The following is a 16,560-nucleotide window of genomic DNA, read 5'->3' as shown; positions in this document are numbered from 1 at the left end:
CATATTTTATTCTTGTCTTGTTATCAGAGATCTCTTCTGTCAGCAGTCTTTACTCCCCTTTTTCCTTGAAGCATGTGCAATTTATCTCGTCCAAATTGTTTCTTTTGAAGATGCTTGCAACTAGCGGCGCGAATCAGGGACGGCATCCAGGAGTGCCGGAATCCCACAGGAGGGCTTTGTGCCTAGTGCCCCCACCCCCACAAATTCGGGGGTGGTATAGGGCACAGCAGGCAAGGGCCGTCCCCCCCACAATCCTGGGGGGGTTAAGGAGGCTAATTACCCCCATCATAGCCTCCAAATTACCTCGTGTGGGTCGGAGAGATGTTATTGTCAGCCATCTTCCGATGCGCCACTTAGTGGCCCCCCTTTCCTTTTCTGTTTTGTAGTATCTGTTGAGAGCTTCCCCTCTCTCACTTTTGCTAGAAATTGATGGTGCACTCATCTGGTTTTTCAATTATGGGGGGGAAAGCAAGTGCTTAAGGGGATCGAGAAATATCATCAGCCTGAAAGGGAGCATTCCTCCTCCTTTCTGCAGTCTAGCACATTCCCTGCACTGTTGAGCAGACAGGGTAGAGTAGAAGGTATTTGGATCTTCAGGTGAATTAGGTTTGGAGAAAAGTATCTGTGAAGAGTTCAGCTCAGGTCCTGCGAGCTGCTGATCACTAGCCTTAGGTTCAGTATCAGGAACTCAGTATAGCTCCTCAGTTCATGGGTACAGTAGTTGTGAACTTGGTTGATTCATTCTCGTCTGACTCTGAGAGCTATATAGTGCATACTTGTGCTTTCAGGTAGGTGAGTCATGAGTTCTAGCTCAGCCACCTGTGCCGTAATTCAACAAATAAGGCTCATAATAATAATAATAATAATAATAAATTTTATTTATATCCCGCCCTCCCCAGCCGAAGCCGGGCTCAGGGCGGCTAACAACAATCAAACAATCAAACAATCAAATAATCCAACATTCTAAAAATATTTCATTATAAAAATTAATTAAAATCAAGTTGATGGCAACCATTAAGCAAAATTCTGTGCAGGTTGCCAGAGGAGGGAGTCAGGCTGTGCCCTGACCAAAAGCCTGGTGGAACAACTCTGTCTTGCAGGCCCTGCGGAAAGATGTCAGGTCCCGCAGGGCCCTAGTCTCTTGTGACAGAGCATTCCACCAGATTGGAGCCGCAGCCGAGAAGGCCCTGGCTCTAGTTGAGGCCAGCCTAACCTCTCTGAGGCCTGGGACCTTCAAGATGTTTTTATTTGCAGACCGTAGGCTTCTCTGTGGGGCATACCAGGAGAGGCGGTCCCGTAGGTACGAGGGTCCTAGGCCGTATAGGGCTTTAAAGGTTAAAACCAGCACCTTAAACCTGATCCTGTACTCCACTGGGAGCCAGTGCAGCTGGTATAGTACCGGATGAATGTGGTCTTGCAGCAAAGACCCCATAAGGAGTCTCACCGCGGCATTCTGCACCCGCTGGAGTTTCCGGGTCAGTCTCGAGGGCAGCCCCACGTAGAGCGAGTTACAATAATCCAGTCTGGAGGTGACCATCGCGTAGATCACAGTGGCTAGGTCAGGGCGAGAGAGATAAGGGGCCAACTGCTTAGCTTGGCGGAGATGAAAAAATGCCGCCTTTGTTATAGCTGTAATCTGCGCCTCCATAGAGAGGGAGGTATCGAAGATTACACCCAAACTCTTAACGGACGGTGCTGGCACTAATTGCACCCCCGCAAGAGATGGGAGTTGCCCCCTCAATCCCATATCGTCCTGTCCCAGCCAGAGGACCTCTGTCTTTGAAGGATTTAACTTCAACCGGCTCCCACGTAACCATCCAGCCACAGCTTCCAGACATCTGGTCAGTGTGTCTGGGGCCGAGTCAGGATGGCCATCCATCAACAGATAGAGTTGGGTGTCATCGGCATACTGATGGCAACCCAGCCCAAAACTCCGGACAAGCTGGGCGAGGGGGCGCATAAAGATGTTGAAAAGCATCGGAGAGAGTATCGCACCCTGAGGCACTCCACACACCAAGGAGTGGCGCGATGACAATTCCCCCCCAAGTGCCACCCTCTGTCCCCGACCAGAGAGAAACGAGCGCAGCCATTGAAGGACTGTGCCCTGGATCCCCACCTCAGCAAGGCGGTGGTCCAGGAGTTCGTGATCGACCATGTCGAAGGCTGCTGACAGATCTAGAAGAATCAGCAGCCCCGACCCGCCTCGATCCAGCTGCCTGCGGAGATCATCTGTTAGGGCGACCAGAGCCGTCTCGGTCCCATGACCAGCGCGGAAGCCGGACTGGAATGGATCCAGAGCCGATGTTTCATCCAGAAACCTACCAAGCTGTTCAGCAACCGCTCTCTCAATCACCTTACCCAGGAACGGAAGATTCGAAACCGGGTGGTAATTGGATAGATCTAAGGGATCTAATGATGTTTTCTTTAAGAGCGGACGCACCACTGCCTCCTTCAGTTCCCCTGGGAATATCCCGGTGCCAAGGGACAAATTGATGATATCCCCCAGGGGGGCCCGCACCTCATCTGGACACGCTCTAATCAGCCATGACGGGCACGGGTCAAGAGGACAGGTGGTGGGCTTTCCAGCTCGGAGGAGTCTGTCCACATCGGCTGGAGATATCCGGTCAAAGTGGTCCAATACTGGACCCGAGGACAGTCGAGGGGCCCTCAGTTCATTTATTGTATCCAAATTGGCAGGGAGGTCATGGCGGAGCAACAGGACCTTCTCCGCAAAAAAGCTTGCAAATGCCTCACAACTGTGTGTCAGATTGTTATTTAAATTTGGCTGTCCTTCAAGGGACGTTAAAGACCTAATTATACTAAATAATTGCGCTGGGCGAGAGCTAGCGGATGCAATGGAGGCTGAGAAGTAAGACTTCTTAGCAGCCTTCACTGCCATCTCATAGGTTTTCATAAAAACCCTATAAGATGTTCTTGAGGCTCCGTCACGGGCACCCCGCCATACTCGCTCTAGCTGTCTGAGGTCCCGCTTCATTTTCCGAAGCTCCTCGGTAAACCAGGGAGCCCGGTTTCTGCGGGGTCGCAGAGGGCGCTTAGGTGCGATCTCATCGATGGCTGCCAGGAGCTGGGTATTCCAGCCCTCAACAAGCTCAGTCAATGAGTCACCAGGGGGAGCAAGGTCCCGCAAGGCTTGACGGAATCTATCAGGGTCCATCAGCCTCTGCGGGCGAGCCCAAATCGGCTCGCCACCTAAGCAGGGTGGGGGTGGAAAGTCAATCCTGGCTTTCAGAGCGTAGTGATCAGACCATGGCACCTTCATCAAAGGAGACATGATCACATCTATACCGGCGCCAAAGATCAAATCCAGCGTGTGGCCTGCTTGATGTGTGGGGCCCGAAACAAACTGGGAGAGCCCTAGTGTCGCCATGGAAGACACCAGGTCCAGAGCCTGTGAGGAGGGAGTAGCATCAGCATGGATGTTGAAGTCCCCCAATACAAATAGGTTAGGGAACTCCAAGGCCCAGTCAGCCACTGCCCCCAGCAGGCCTGACAGGGTGGCTGCTGGTGCGCTAGGTGGCCGGTACACCAGCCAGACAGCCAAGCTCACCTCAGAGCCCCACACTAGGCCAAGACATTCAATGCTGGGGATCAATGGTGATGGTAGAGCCCTGAAAGAACAATCTTCCCGGATTAATAATGCCACCCCTCCCCCCCGGCCTACAGTCCGCGACTGGTGGAGGACGGAGAAACCCGGGGGCGCCATCTCTCGTAAGGTAACAGTTTCCCCTTCGCGCACCCAGGTCTCCGTCACACAAGCCAGGTCGACCCCCTGCGAGATAAAGAAATCTCGCAGAGTGGCGGTTTTGTTGCCTATAGACCTGGCATTGCACAGCACCAGTGGTGATAAAATCACCAGTGAAAAATGCTACACAGAAATGCCCAATGGCAATACAGTGGTACCTCGGGTTAAGTACTTAATTCGTTCCGGAGGTCCATACTTAACCTGAAACTGTTCTTAACCTGAAGCACCACTTTAGCTAATAGGGCCTCTTGCTGCTGCCGCGCCGCCGGAGCACGATTTCTGTTCTCATCCTGAAGCAAAGTTCTTAACCTGAAGCACTATTTCTGGGTTAGCGGAGTATGTAACCTGAAGCGTAGGTAACCTGAAGCGTATGTAACCCGAGGTAGCACTGTACAAGGAAGCATCAAAAGAATGCCAAGGTGCATAAAACTGCAGTCATTTGAAGGAAACCGTGTGCCTGTGTAGGTCATGTGAATTTGCAGCATTCCCTTCATGAAAAGAGGACCCCCACCAACTGAATAGAAGCTTATTCACAACCTTCATTTCATGATAGTACAGGATAGTACCGGCTGCCCTAACATCACCTAGCTGTCAGTATTCCAGAGCACCATGACTGATGTTAGCAATTAAAGAACAAAATGGAAAGAGGCTTTAAACTACTGGAGTTCAAATCTTAAAGACGGCATATGGTATTGGGCTCTGTGCTACTGAAGCTGGAATTGGACTTATAAAAAAAGGAGTATAGAGCAAAGAGAAAGAGAGAGAAATGGTTTTTAAAATGGTCACAGCACTGCGGGTCAGAGGATTTCTTTTCATCCTTAACCGTGGGAGCATTTGCGAAACAATCCCTACTATCTGGTATAGCATGCTAGGGAAATGATCTATGCAGTTGCAGGGAGATTAGACAAATTCATGGAGGATCAATGAATTTCAGTGGCTACGGATCATCTGTCTATCTGCTACCTCCATTTTTAAGTATTGGATTTTCATAGGTGTTCCAGGGTTTCTCATCCACACCAGTAGGTTGTCCTTGTTGGAATGTTTCTGTGTTGCGTTTCTTGGCAATTGCTACTCCCCCATCGTTCACTACTTTTTTCTTGTTTTGGGCTTGCATACAAGTGTTTTCACAGGAAGTGTGCAGATGTTACAAGGCCCTAGTTGTCAATATTTACCCTAGGGTGGGATCCTAAGGATACTTCAGAGTAACTCCCATTGAAACCCAAGAGATGTATCTGTGAGTAAATAGGGATAGAATCAAGTTGATACCTGCCTGTTTGGGAGGGCTAGTCCTATAGGGAGCATAAAAGGATACAAGGCATATAGTTACCCTTTCTTACAGTGCAGCCTCCAAGACGGAATTCCTGGCTCATGCAATCCTACCTTGTAATGCTCACCTCTCCAAAAAAGCCATTAGCATTAAATGAAAAGTTGTATCTCTGCTATGGAATTCCAAGTGATGTATTAAAAATAACTATGGGAACCAGATTGCACTGCACAATCATGTCAGATACATATATATGTGTGTGTATGTGTATATATATATATACACACACATACACACACACACACACCTATTAAATTTCCTTTAAAAAAAACCTTCTATTCAATAAAAAACAATCAGAAAATACATATTCAAGAGCTCAAAGTTATCCATAATGGATGGCAAGAATGAGACCATATTATCTCTCATGGCATAAGACAGATTGCTGGAAAGAGGAAGATACAGCGAAATGTGAAAGGTGCAGATACTAGTAAAGTAACTTGGAAAGTCTGTGAAGTTTGTTTGATAACAAAATGACTGCAAGGATTCTTTAAGACAAGCAGCAAATGAAGACCCAACAGTCGCTGCAAATTAAAACAAATAAAAGCACACTGATGTAGGATAACATTTATTGAAATGTGACAGTAAATCAATGCTAGCCTGCAGAAGCCTTATTTCCAGAGTTCGAGATCACAGCTGGGATTCAAAATAAAAGTAATACTTTAGGGGGGAAACCTCTCTGTAACTCCAGGGATATTGGAAAATACTGTCTTTCACGTAAGTGAAATCAGAATTTAAGGAGCCCTGGAATCTGCTAGACGCCAGCAACGTACACATAAAGAGTGTCTCTGGGCAAATGGAGAATGTCTTTCCCTTAGCCCTAAGTCCTCACACATGGGGAAATAGCATCCAGATTAGAAGTTGCAACTGCCTGCAAAATATGCTTGAACTTCGTTTCTCACACTAGAAATGGAAGTCTTGATTAGTGACTGCTTCTTGCGCCTTCCCCCAATGCATCCAGGAAGCAACTTCAATGAAACCAATCAGCTTATTTAAAATGGGAGGATTGCCATTCTATTCCACTTAAGCATCTGCAATCAGCACCCATTTTTGGAGCACCGTATTTTGCACTGGTGGAGAGAGCTGGAAACTGCCACCTTGCTTCATTTAGTCTAGTTAAAACACTGAAGGAGAGGATGATGAGAAAAGTCAAATTCCTCCCTCGCGATACTCCATGCTTTCCTTGAGAGGTCCATTTCAAAGTTGAGACAAGTGATTCTATAGCATGTTTTCTTCTAAATTGCACAGCATGTTATAGTGGAGTCAATGGTATGGCTCTTAAGGGACACTTGCTGCTGTTACAATGCCTTAATAGTTGCTAGGCAACTGTTGCATTGGGTTCACTATGGCCAAAGAGAGCTACTGTTTTCACTGTTTATTGTGGGTCCAAAAATGCCGGGTTTGCATAAGAGCAATTGAGCATATGCCATCAGTCCATTGAAGGGACAGAGCTGCAGTTCCCAGAATGGCTGAACAATCATTCCTTCTACACAATGAAGTCGGGGGGGAGCAGCTCAGTGAGGGGGTATCCAAACAACTCTCAACACACTTAACAAATTCTTTGGGGAAAGCCATGACTGCTTGAAGTAGTATAATATTGCTTTAACTATGTTCAGCTGCAGTCCTAGACACTATTATTCTCTTGTGGCCCAGCAGCTTTACATCTAATGGTGATAGGACACAAAGTGCAATCCCTGGTGCCAATCTTAGGGCTTGGAAGGAGGCAGCTCTTATGGTATCTTGGTCCCAGACTGTATGGGGCTTTTAGTGCAAGCATTTTGAATGTAACCCAGAACCATAATCTCAAGATTACATGACCCATGTAACAGTACATAACCCTTATTTGGAACCCATATGGAAATGTGCCTTCCTCTGGTTCCTCTCTTGCCAGTACGATGCAGCTGTTGCAGAGGAGTGTTGAGCCCTGCATGATCCAGAGCTTTTTCTAGCTTGCACATTAGGGCTCTCAGAGTCATCTCGTTTCAGCAGGAGGACCTTTGCACCTGTTGCTATGAGCTGCTGGCTCAGCAGAGTAGGTCATTAGCAGCAAATATATAGCAGTATATTGTCTTGTCAAACACACAAATTTGCACTGCATGGCTTGTAAAGTTCAAGTCACATATTTGCAAGTTGTAAGCATCCATGTTACTATAAAAATATTTGAACAGCTACCAATTTACACCCTAATCCTAAACACATTTGCTTGGGCAAAGACCTATTGATTTCAGCAGAATGACTTTGAAGGGAACTGTTCCAATCCAGCAAAAAGAAAATTGCTGGATCAGGTCCATGCACCCCCTGCTGAATAAGGAATACCTTAAAATAAATGGATACTGTGGGAAGCTTGGAGCTATTCATGTGCACCCCAATTGGGCAAATGCACTGATTGTATGTTCAAAGCTTCACCCCAAGGCTCACATGCCCAAGATCAAGCCAGAAATCAACCCCCATAACTGTTAGACAGCTGCCAGGTTTAGTGCATTTGCATTTCCTTGACTGTGCTGCCCATTGATGAACTGCCCAGGTACCACAGCTACAGGTTTAGTCAGCACCTGAAAAGCCAGGCAAAAAAAAAAAATTAATTTCTTGCATTGCTCCTAACATTGCATCACTCTAGAATTGTGGGGAAATTAAATGGCCCAGACTCAGGGACCACAGAAGCTCAAGGAGATCCATCAGAAGGCATCTTGCTTGAGGAGGGCACTTCCTCAAGCCTCAATAGCAGCCAGTGGGGCAGCACAGGAAGGGATGTGTTACTAACCTGGATTCCCAGTGTTGGTCACCACTGCTGGTTACTGAGAGGGCAAGGGGCAAGGTAACAGGGAGGTAAGCACAGTGCAGGCACAGTGTTGAGGCATCAGATTGGCCACACTGTGGTGAGCTCCAGGCTGCCTCCCCCTCCCCGTCCCCCTCCCCCTCTCAGTAAGTGGCAGTTGTGTACAATTTTGGGAATCAGCGCAGCCCCACCTTTGCTGACCCACCAGCCACTGCTGTTAAGTCTTAAGAGGCACCATTGCTGGGTCTCAAAATTGTGCCTGCAGAGCCCCAAAGCGAAGCTAGGAAGATACTCCTCAGTTGCAAGTACACCATAGACTACTGTTGTGTATGCACACATACCTGAATTAGGGGTTTAAAAAAAAGGACTGAGAAGTTACATCCCACACCAACAAATTGTGAAGGAGAGAAGCTTTTTTCTCTGAAATGTATAATCAGAGAATTTAACCAACAACATTTGCACTTAGTACCAATAGCTGGCAATCCATCTTTAAATTCCACATGCAACCCCCAACTCCAAATGTTGTAGGAATTCACATACAGCTTTAGCCTATTTGTTGACATTTGAAACTCTGCATCAGTATTTCACACAAGTTTCCTTGGAAAAAATCCACAGGCTTTATAGAACATGTTTGATGGTCCACAGGAGAGAAATTGCCCATAGTTAGCAAGAGAAAGCGGCCGCCTGAGAACAGAAACAAATGGAGACTGTTGTGTGCATTTAGTTGAAGATGGGCACATTATTTGAAATATACATGCCCTTCAGAGAGACAGGAAACCATGAAAAAAGGAGAGTTTAAAAGGAAGGCTAGACAAGGCAAGAGAGAGAGTAAGGAGGTCATAACAAGGCTGGAAGGCAGAAAAATGGAAAGCTGGCTGGGTTGTCAAGATAAGTGAATTATAGTCAAGAGAGAAAGAAGAATCCTAGATGTTTTCTTTAATCTCCAGGTCAGCCATCCAAGCCACATCAGATTGGCAGGAGCATTTGACAGCCACTTCAGATCCTTTGTGAAATCACTCTAAGACCTAGAAGACAAATGGCTATGCAATCAAAGATGCCATCCTGTCACAACTGTCATTCGCTGCATCAATAGAAGTCCTAAAAGGCCAAACAGGAAACAGCAGATTGAAAATTCTGGCCATTTGAGCTCTTCCAGGCCATTATTGCAGGGCACATTATGGCAGCTCTGCTGTGAATTCTTCTGAGATGCTGTTCATACAAATACATTTCAATACTCTAAAAGGAAGAAATTCAGTTTCTGGATATCTGGCCAGAATGCCCAATGCTATTTTCTGTATTGCAATTACAAAAACCAAAACCTTAAATGCATTGGTATATATCATTATGGATTTGAGGGGACCCTCCTAAAACCTAGAAATTAATAAATTTTGATTATTTGGGATGTAAAGGAGAAAATACAAGCTGTAAAAAGAATCCAAAAGAATTCTCAAGGTGGCTCCCATTTCCTCCCCATTAGATCTGACCATCGATAATTGCTCAGTGTATACTGAACCAGATATGTAATCTATCTATCTATCTATCTATCTGTCTATCTATCTATCCACGCACAATACAGCCAGAAGTAAGCATCTTGGTGGTACCCATTATTTCAATGGGAGATAGTTAAGCATGAGGGATGGGCAAGTAGCTCTATAGCACAGCTTCTGCTTTGCATGCAGAAGATCCCAGGTCCAATCCCTGGTACGGCTACGGGAGACCCCTGGCTGAAACCTTGGGGAGCAACTGCCAGTCAAAGTAGACAATGCTGAGCTAGATGGATCAATGGTCAGACCCAGTATATGGCAGCTTGCTATGTGTTTCACTCTGCTATTGAAATGCAGTTCTATGTTTCTGTAATTTTTATTTGCTGCTTCTTTGCTTAGGTTAGCCACCTTGAGCATAACGAGAAAGGCAGGATTTGTACTCAGATTAATAAATAAACAGAGAGCCCTATGCCCACAATATTTTTGTTTCTTTGTTTCTGTTGTTGCCCCTGTTGGCATATCTCATTCACATGTGTGCAGCAGGAAAGGAATGTTGGAAAGGATGTTTGGTAAATATGAACAGGTTTGAAATGCATTTCAGGATTTCATATGCGGATCTCATTATGGGTATTTTAAAAAGTTACATGAAATATTGATTCAGCATGGTTATTATTTTATTTGAAAAACACACCACCGGCATTAAAAAACAACAACCCTGCTATACTCCTTTAAAGCAACCTCCTGTGAAATCCCATAGTTACACATTCTGCACAAAATAAATGTAGCATTTTATTAGGACAGACCAGGATGAGGTCTAGCTGCTTTTGTGGAACCCAGGGTGTGTGTGAAGCATTATTCCACTCTGGTGCCAGGAACAAAGCTGGCAAGGAATGTACTGCTTATTTCTGAATAATAGATAGTATTGCTTTTTCAGTTTATCATTTACTCCTCCTCATTTTCGTTGTGAAGTTTTCGAGTCCTGGGAGTGGGGAAAACCTGCTCTTTGTGTTTCCAGCCAGGAGAAATAGTTTGAAAGATCCAGTACTGTATTTGTTTCAGATTTTTGCTAGTGCAGTTAAAGCATTTCCTTCCAGCCTTTGTTTATTTAGTCGTATTCTTTTCTCCAAAATCATCTTTCTTGCTCTTAAGGTAACAATATGACCAACATTTCAGGGACTTCCTTCTTTTATGTCTGTGAAAGTAGAATGGATTACGCTAATTAGTATAATTAGTGCAATTCCTTGACGGAGGTGGAATTAATTGCATTCATTTATTTTGGATCAGTTCAATGAATTGCAAACCTAGCACTAGCTTTTCAGTCAAGGCAGTGGGGGATGGGTTAAAATTACTTTCTCCAGAAATGTATCTCTATTAATGCTCAAAGACAAACAGTAGGAAAAATACTGGTGATAGAAGTTATTCCTCTACAATCCTAGGCATGCCAGTGAGAGGGCTTTTTATTGCAAGTCTACTTAGAAATAGGTATCACTGAGTTCAGTGGGAGCTGCAATCCTATACACATTTACCTGGAAGTAAACTTATATGCATAATTCATTATGCGATAGGCTGGACTGGATGAATCCCAAGCCGGAATTATGATTGCCAGAAGAAATATCAACAACCTCAGATATGCAGATGACACAACCTTGATGGCAGAAAATGATGAGGAAAGAACCTTTTAATGAAGGTGAAAGAGGAGAGCGCAAAATATGGTCTGAAGCTCAATATCAAAAAACACATCCCCAATAAACCCCAACAAAAGTGCAGCAACCCTCCCAAATCTGAGGAGCACTTAGAAGCCCTATCTCAAGGATGAGAACCTGTGGCCTTCCAGATGTTGGTGGACTCAACTCCCATAATCAACTGATCATTGACTATGTTGACTGGAGTGGAAGGGAGCTGGAGTCCAGCAACATCGGATGGGTCACAGGTTCTCCATTCCTGTCCTATGAAGTCTTAACCAACTCCTGAGATAACTGCTATAAGTAATTGACAACTGAGATGGCGAAACATTGGAGTCCAATAATGCCACCAAGTATTATGCAGACACAGATGCTGTTCCTATTTGCTATTGGTATGGGAAATCAGAAATCCTTTCACTATGTGGCTGGGCAAGGAAAATGGAGTGTTTGTATATGGAGAAGGGGCACTGGATCTTTACAAGGTTGCCTCTAGGGCACAATTATTATCTGGATTACTTTGAAATAGGACCAATCTACCACAGCGTGGCTGTGGAATTGATTCTCTCTCGGTCTCAAGAAGGAGTTTCTCCAATAGTAAGAATTAAGTTGGTTCTACAGCAACTTCGCTTCACTCTGGCCTGTCAATTGATTTCTTCGTTTTAGAGTCCCCAAAGCATTATCAGCCCATCTTCGTTCGCATGCTTGCTCCAAATAAGCTCCATTCCTATGCTGTTCCAGTAATGGTAAAACTCAGAGGTGCCTTCTAAGATGAGAGATGTGATCTTAGGCTTTACCGAGCCCTTGATTAGTTGTCCCTGACTTTTCATTTCTACTACTACTGTTATCATTAATTCAAGGGTCATTCCTGGTCTATCCCCCTCGGAATCTGCTCTGCTTGCGGGAACTTGGCCTCTGCTTTTCTCAAGAAACATTCAACGTTTACTCATTAGCCTGGTTTGGTGTGATTTTTCTCCGTATAGTCCACCACCATCACAACCCAACACAGCAAGCAGCTTGTATCCTTGCCAAGGGTTTTAATGGGGACTCTATCACCCTCAGGACTTTTAAAACTAGTGCAACTTGAACTTCAGATTCCCTCTCTAATTCTTTCATGAATTATTTCCCCTTTTAGCATAGTCTCAACGTTTTCAAATTCACCTTTTCTTTAATAGTGCCCTGGATGTTTCTTGACATCTTGGAGACATCCTTTACCACAATCTTGTTCCACGGTTTTAGCTTCAGGGTTTGATTTTATCACAACTCCTCTCTGACAAGAAGGATGCATTTGTGGATTAATATTTATAAAGAGAAGCTCACATTTCCATGAGCTGGGTTGCTCTCTAAATAATACAGAGTCGTGCTTTTTTACATCAACAAGGAGCTGGTGACCTTGAAATATGTCCTCGTACTCCCCATCCATTCTAACCAGTTTTAATTCACAAAAGCCCAGCCAGAGACCCCTAACAAGGATGATAATGCATTTAACCTCTGAAATAAATCTAACGTACCAAAGTTAGGCAAAGAGATTGAAAAGAGCCATAGATATCAATCTTTATCAACTGAGGTTTTGAAGGAATAGCAGACTGGGGGGAGAGGCCCTTCCCCTCTGGGATGAGAATCCTGTGGCCACATGGCTTATATGTGTCTTTAATGCAGCCCATATAGATATGGTAGGAGAGAGAGAGAGAGAGAGAGAGAGAGAGAGAGAGAGAGAGAGGATGGTGCTTGAAATGAAAAAGGTTTGCCACCTTTGCTATGGATTTTTATATTTGTGTTTCTTTTTTGAAGCACAGTAAAATGCAGCACAAACATTAAAAATGAACTAGAGGGAGGTATAATTCATGGAAAATATATACATAGATATCTTAGAATCTGTTAATATTCCAACAGTTGAATATTCATGGTGTATTTAATGAAAAATGAACAGTTGCTGGAATTTACAACAACCTTTACAATAGTACTGATTGTAGTACTGATTCTTCACATTATTCCAATGCTTACATAACACTGCCCCACCACCAAACGCTGGTTTGACAAGCAGAAGCACCAATGTGCTCTTCCTTTTCCCCCATCATCACATAACGGTATCTGGTCCCCCCTTTCAGTTTTGAAGATATCTGTGGGTATATTTACATCTGTGCCAATCTTATTTTATTATACCATTGTGAACCAAAGTGAATGCCAAACCACAGTTTGCTATCATGGTCAGAAGCAGGTTGGCAGACTGTGCTAACTATGGTTAGCAAAAATATCAGAACAGGTATAACAATAACTATAGCTCTTTCCTACTCTGAAAGAGAAGGACAGTGCCTATAATGAGAGATGAAGAGGGAGTGAGGAAGGAGTGTGTGAGCCCTTCTAGTCACCAACCCATGGTTGGCAATATGGAAACATTGCATCTGTACTAGGCTATAGTTTACTGCACATCCTGTTCACTTTTTCTCTAAAAGAATCCAGAATATAAGCACGATTCAAGTAATAATCTTCCTATATTCGTGTGCTGGCTATAACCAAATCTGATATGAACGGTGTGTTCTCCAAGTCTCTGAGGTCAGTGGCTGGGCCCTAAAATGTTCTGTTGATTGGTCAAGGATAGAAGGTTTGGCTCACAGAATGCATACTAGGCCTGGACAACAGCGGCTTCCTATTACCTTCCAGTGGTAAGAGCCAATATGACATAGTCCACTTCTGTTCTCCATCTGAAAATCTTATTGGGCCTTAACAGCTTATCAGGCTTAGGTGCCAACCTCAGGTTTCTGATTCAAGGTCTGGGCTTCCTAACAGATGAGGCAACTTCAGAGAACCATTTTTCTATATTAATATTGTGAGGGGAAACCCACCTCATTTGATATTCTCTCACTCCACGCACTGTCCTATAAATTAGCCCACATTGTGCTGTATTTCATATTTCAGCTCCTACAAAGATAAAAAATGCTGATACACAGTTGTTTTATGTTATATGTTAAAGTAACTCAAGGAATATTAAGGAATTCCAGATCTGTGATATCTATGTCAATTTTTCAGTGCCAGTTTTGGATGATTTCAAATTAATGCCACTCAACAATTTATGATTTTTGACCATCTTCAACCAATAACAAATCTGAAATCCAGCTTTCTGTCTTGTAATGTAATGTTTCCCCCCCAATGCCAGATTCAGTAAGTAGATTTTCTGAGAGCAGACCTAATCAGGGACAAAATTGCTGAAGAATTAGCTCCTCTCAAGAAGCTGACACCAGATGTGATCAATGGCATTGTTTAAGAAAGTTCATAAATGTATCATTTTTCCCAGCTGGCACATCACTCAGAAGCACATTAGCTGAAACTGAACAGATTAAATTATTAATAGTTTTATAAGATGGGCAGACTCGCCACAGTATGAAGTCTCCAGAATATGTTGGATCTTTGATCTTCAGAGACCAATAAATCATAATGAACTGGGGAGCCTTCCCACACATGCTAAAATATGTGATCTACTGCCTTTGTTCTTATTGTTTTAAATTATGGGGGTGCTCTGGATGCTACTGAAACATTACTCCAGCTGCAGAAGTTGGTTTCTGGAGAAAGGGAAGGGAAAAGGATACAGCATTATACCAAGCCAAGATATGGGAACTTTCAGAATTCTGTTGTTAATGCAGTAAGTCTGCAGTTGTTACACAGAATTTGCTGGATTTGCTATGTTTTATCCTGAGGAAAACCAGCTAACATAGCCACTGCTGATGTCACTGCTGTGTTTGATAGGCTGACCATCTGAAGAGTGCTAAACAATGTCTGGGGCAATTGACTTGGAGCTAAGAGCAACCAGAAGCAGGCAGTGGGATGCGATGGAAAAGAGAAGATTTTGGAGAGCGGAAAAGTGGGCTGAAATTGCTGCTTTCAGATTCAGTTACTACAGGACCTTAGAGAGCTCCCAGGGACATCCAGAGCTGATTCAAGAAAGTCCAATGCTAACCTGAGCCTTCAAAAGCCATCAGATGATGGCTAGGGTCCCAGATGGTGTGTCTGTAATAGGATGTGCATTTGAATACACAACCATTTCTGCCTTGTAATTTAAATGACCCTATGGCAGAGCTGGGCTCAGGGTACAGGTGCATGGAGTCTGAGAGTGCATGTTTTTTTGGGGGGGCACTTTTAGGCTCCAGGCTAAAAAGAGGTTTTATGTAAAACCGAGTTATTTATGATTAAGCAGATTATAAATCCTCATTAATGAAATTTTAAATTGACAAGTTATTTGCTTCCCTTTTGTCTCCCAACTCCAGAGGGTGAGAGCTTGTGCTCTGCTCTCTAACTCATCTGAATTCAGTGGCAGCGTGAGGGCAGTCCCTGCCAGTCTTGGGGGAAGTGGAAACTTGACTTCCCTAAATGCTCTCATCTTCAGGAACTCTTGTCTCTTATCCCATTTTTGTATATGCTTCATTCACATATGGACAACATATTTTATTGATAGCAGTTTTCGAAAAATCAAAAGCAGCCTGGACAGGCTAGGAGACTGAGAAGAAAAATGTTGAGAGGGGCTAAATAATCATTCCATCACCTCCCAAGTCCTTTTGAGCTTGAGAGTTTCCTCCCCCAGCTGTTTGTTTGTTTAGTCTAGAATGTCCCCGTAGAGAACTATATTTTTTTCCTCTGCTGGTGAAAAAGCAACCAGGGGAGCATTTCTGGACTGAAATAATGACCAAAGGGTGAAAAGATTTACCCACCACCCTTCTTCCTCTCAAACCTGCAGCTCTCCCTGGACAGCTGAGAAGAGGAATTATAGAACACCATATAGCACGATGTTTGAACCTAAGATTAATACACCTCTTGAACTTTATTAAAAGTGATGTCCACAGACATGTACAGGAGTTTGTGCTGAATTTTATCTGCAAGAATGACACAAGGGTTTGGAAAGGACAGCTAGAACCATCTAAAATGTTTTTATATGGATTAGGCTATAATCCTATGCAAGCTTACCAAGAAGTAAATACCATTGAACTCAGTTGAATTTACTTCTGATTAGACGTTTGTAAAATTGGTTAAGCTAACAGCACACTAGAAGCCACTATGAGTAATGGTTGCTGTGCAGCACAATCCTCTGCATGTTTACTCAGAAGTAAATCCCACTGTGGTCAATGGAGCTTCCTTCCTAGTAAATGCATTTAGGATTGCATCCAAAGAGTGCTAGTCTGGACTCAGCATGTCTGTTCCAAAACTGCTTCTCCATTCCTTACTCCAAAATAAACAACAGGATTACACAATAGGTGAAATACAGATAGCTTTGTTTGGTTTTGCTGTTCTCTTAGAGCCAATTATTTTCTCTACTTTCATTCACTTTATAACAATGTGCTTGCATTTTTTTATTATCAAACCGTCCAGGCAGTTACTGCTTTGAGGATAAGAGTATTAATCTTCTCTTGTTCTCAACAATCTGTCGGATACAATTCTCTAGTGAAAATTCAGTGTAATTTAATTCCTGTTTCAGGGGGCCACAGTGAAATGCAAGAAGTGCCCTTCATTAGCCTCACTTTTAATTGTTTTTCTATCTCTGCGGGATTTAA

At 43.8% G+C, this 16,560-nt stretch overlaps 1 long non-coding RNA gene across 1 annotated transcript in view; it reads right to left on the bottom strand.

The window, feature by feature from the left end:
• Positions 1-10,120: 10,120 nt before the first annotated feature.
• LOC310764014 overlaps positions 10,121-16,560 on the bottom strand; it is a 97,256-nt gene continuing 90,816 nt past the window's right edge. The window contains exon 2 of the long non-coding RNA XR_014548974.1: positions 10,121-10,536. This is a non-coding gene — a long non-coding RNA (uncharacterized lncRNA). The remainder of the gene's footprint in view (positions 10,537-16,560) is intronic.

This window comes from Podarcis filfolensis (assembly GCF_964270895.1).
Source record: "Podarcis filfolensis genome assembly, chromosome: 5".
Classification (NCBI taxonomy): Eukaryota; Metazoa; Chordata; class Lepidosauria; order Squamata; family Lacertidae; genus Podarcis; species Podarcis filfolensis.
This window is presented reverse-complemented; position numbering and strand designations above follow the sequence as displayed.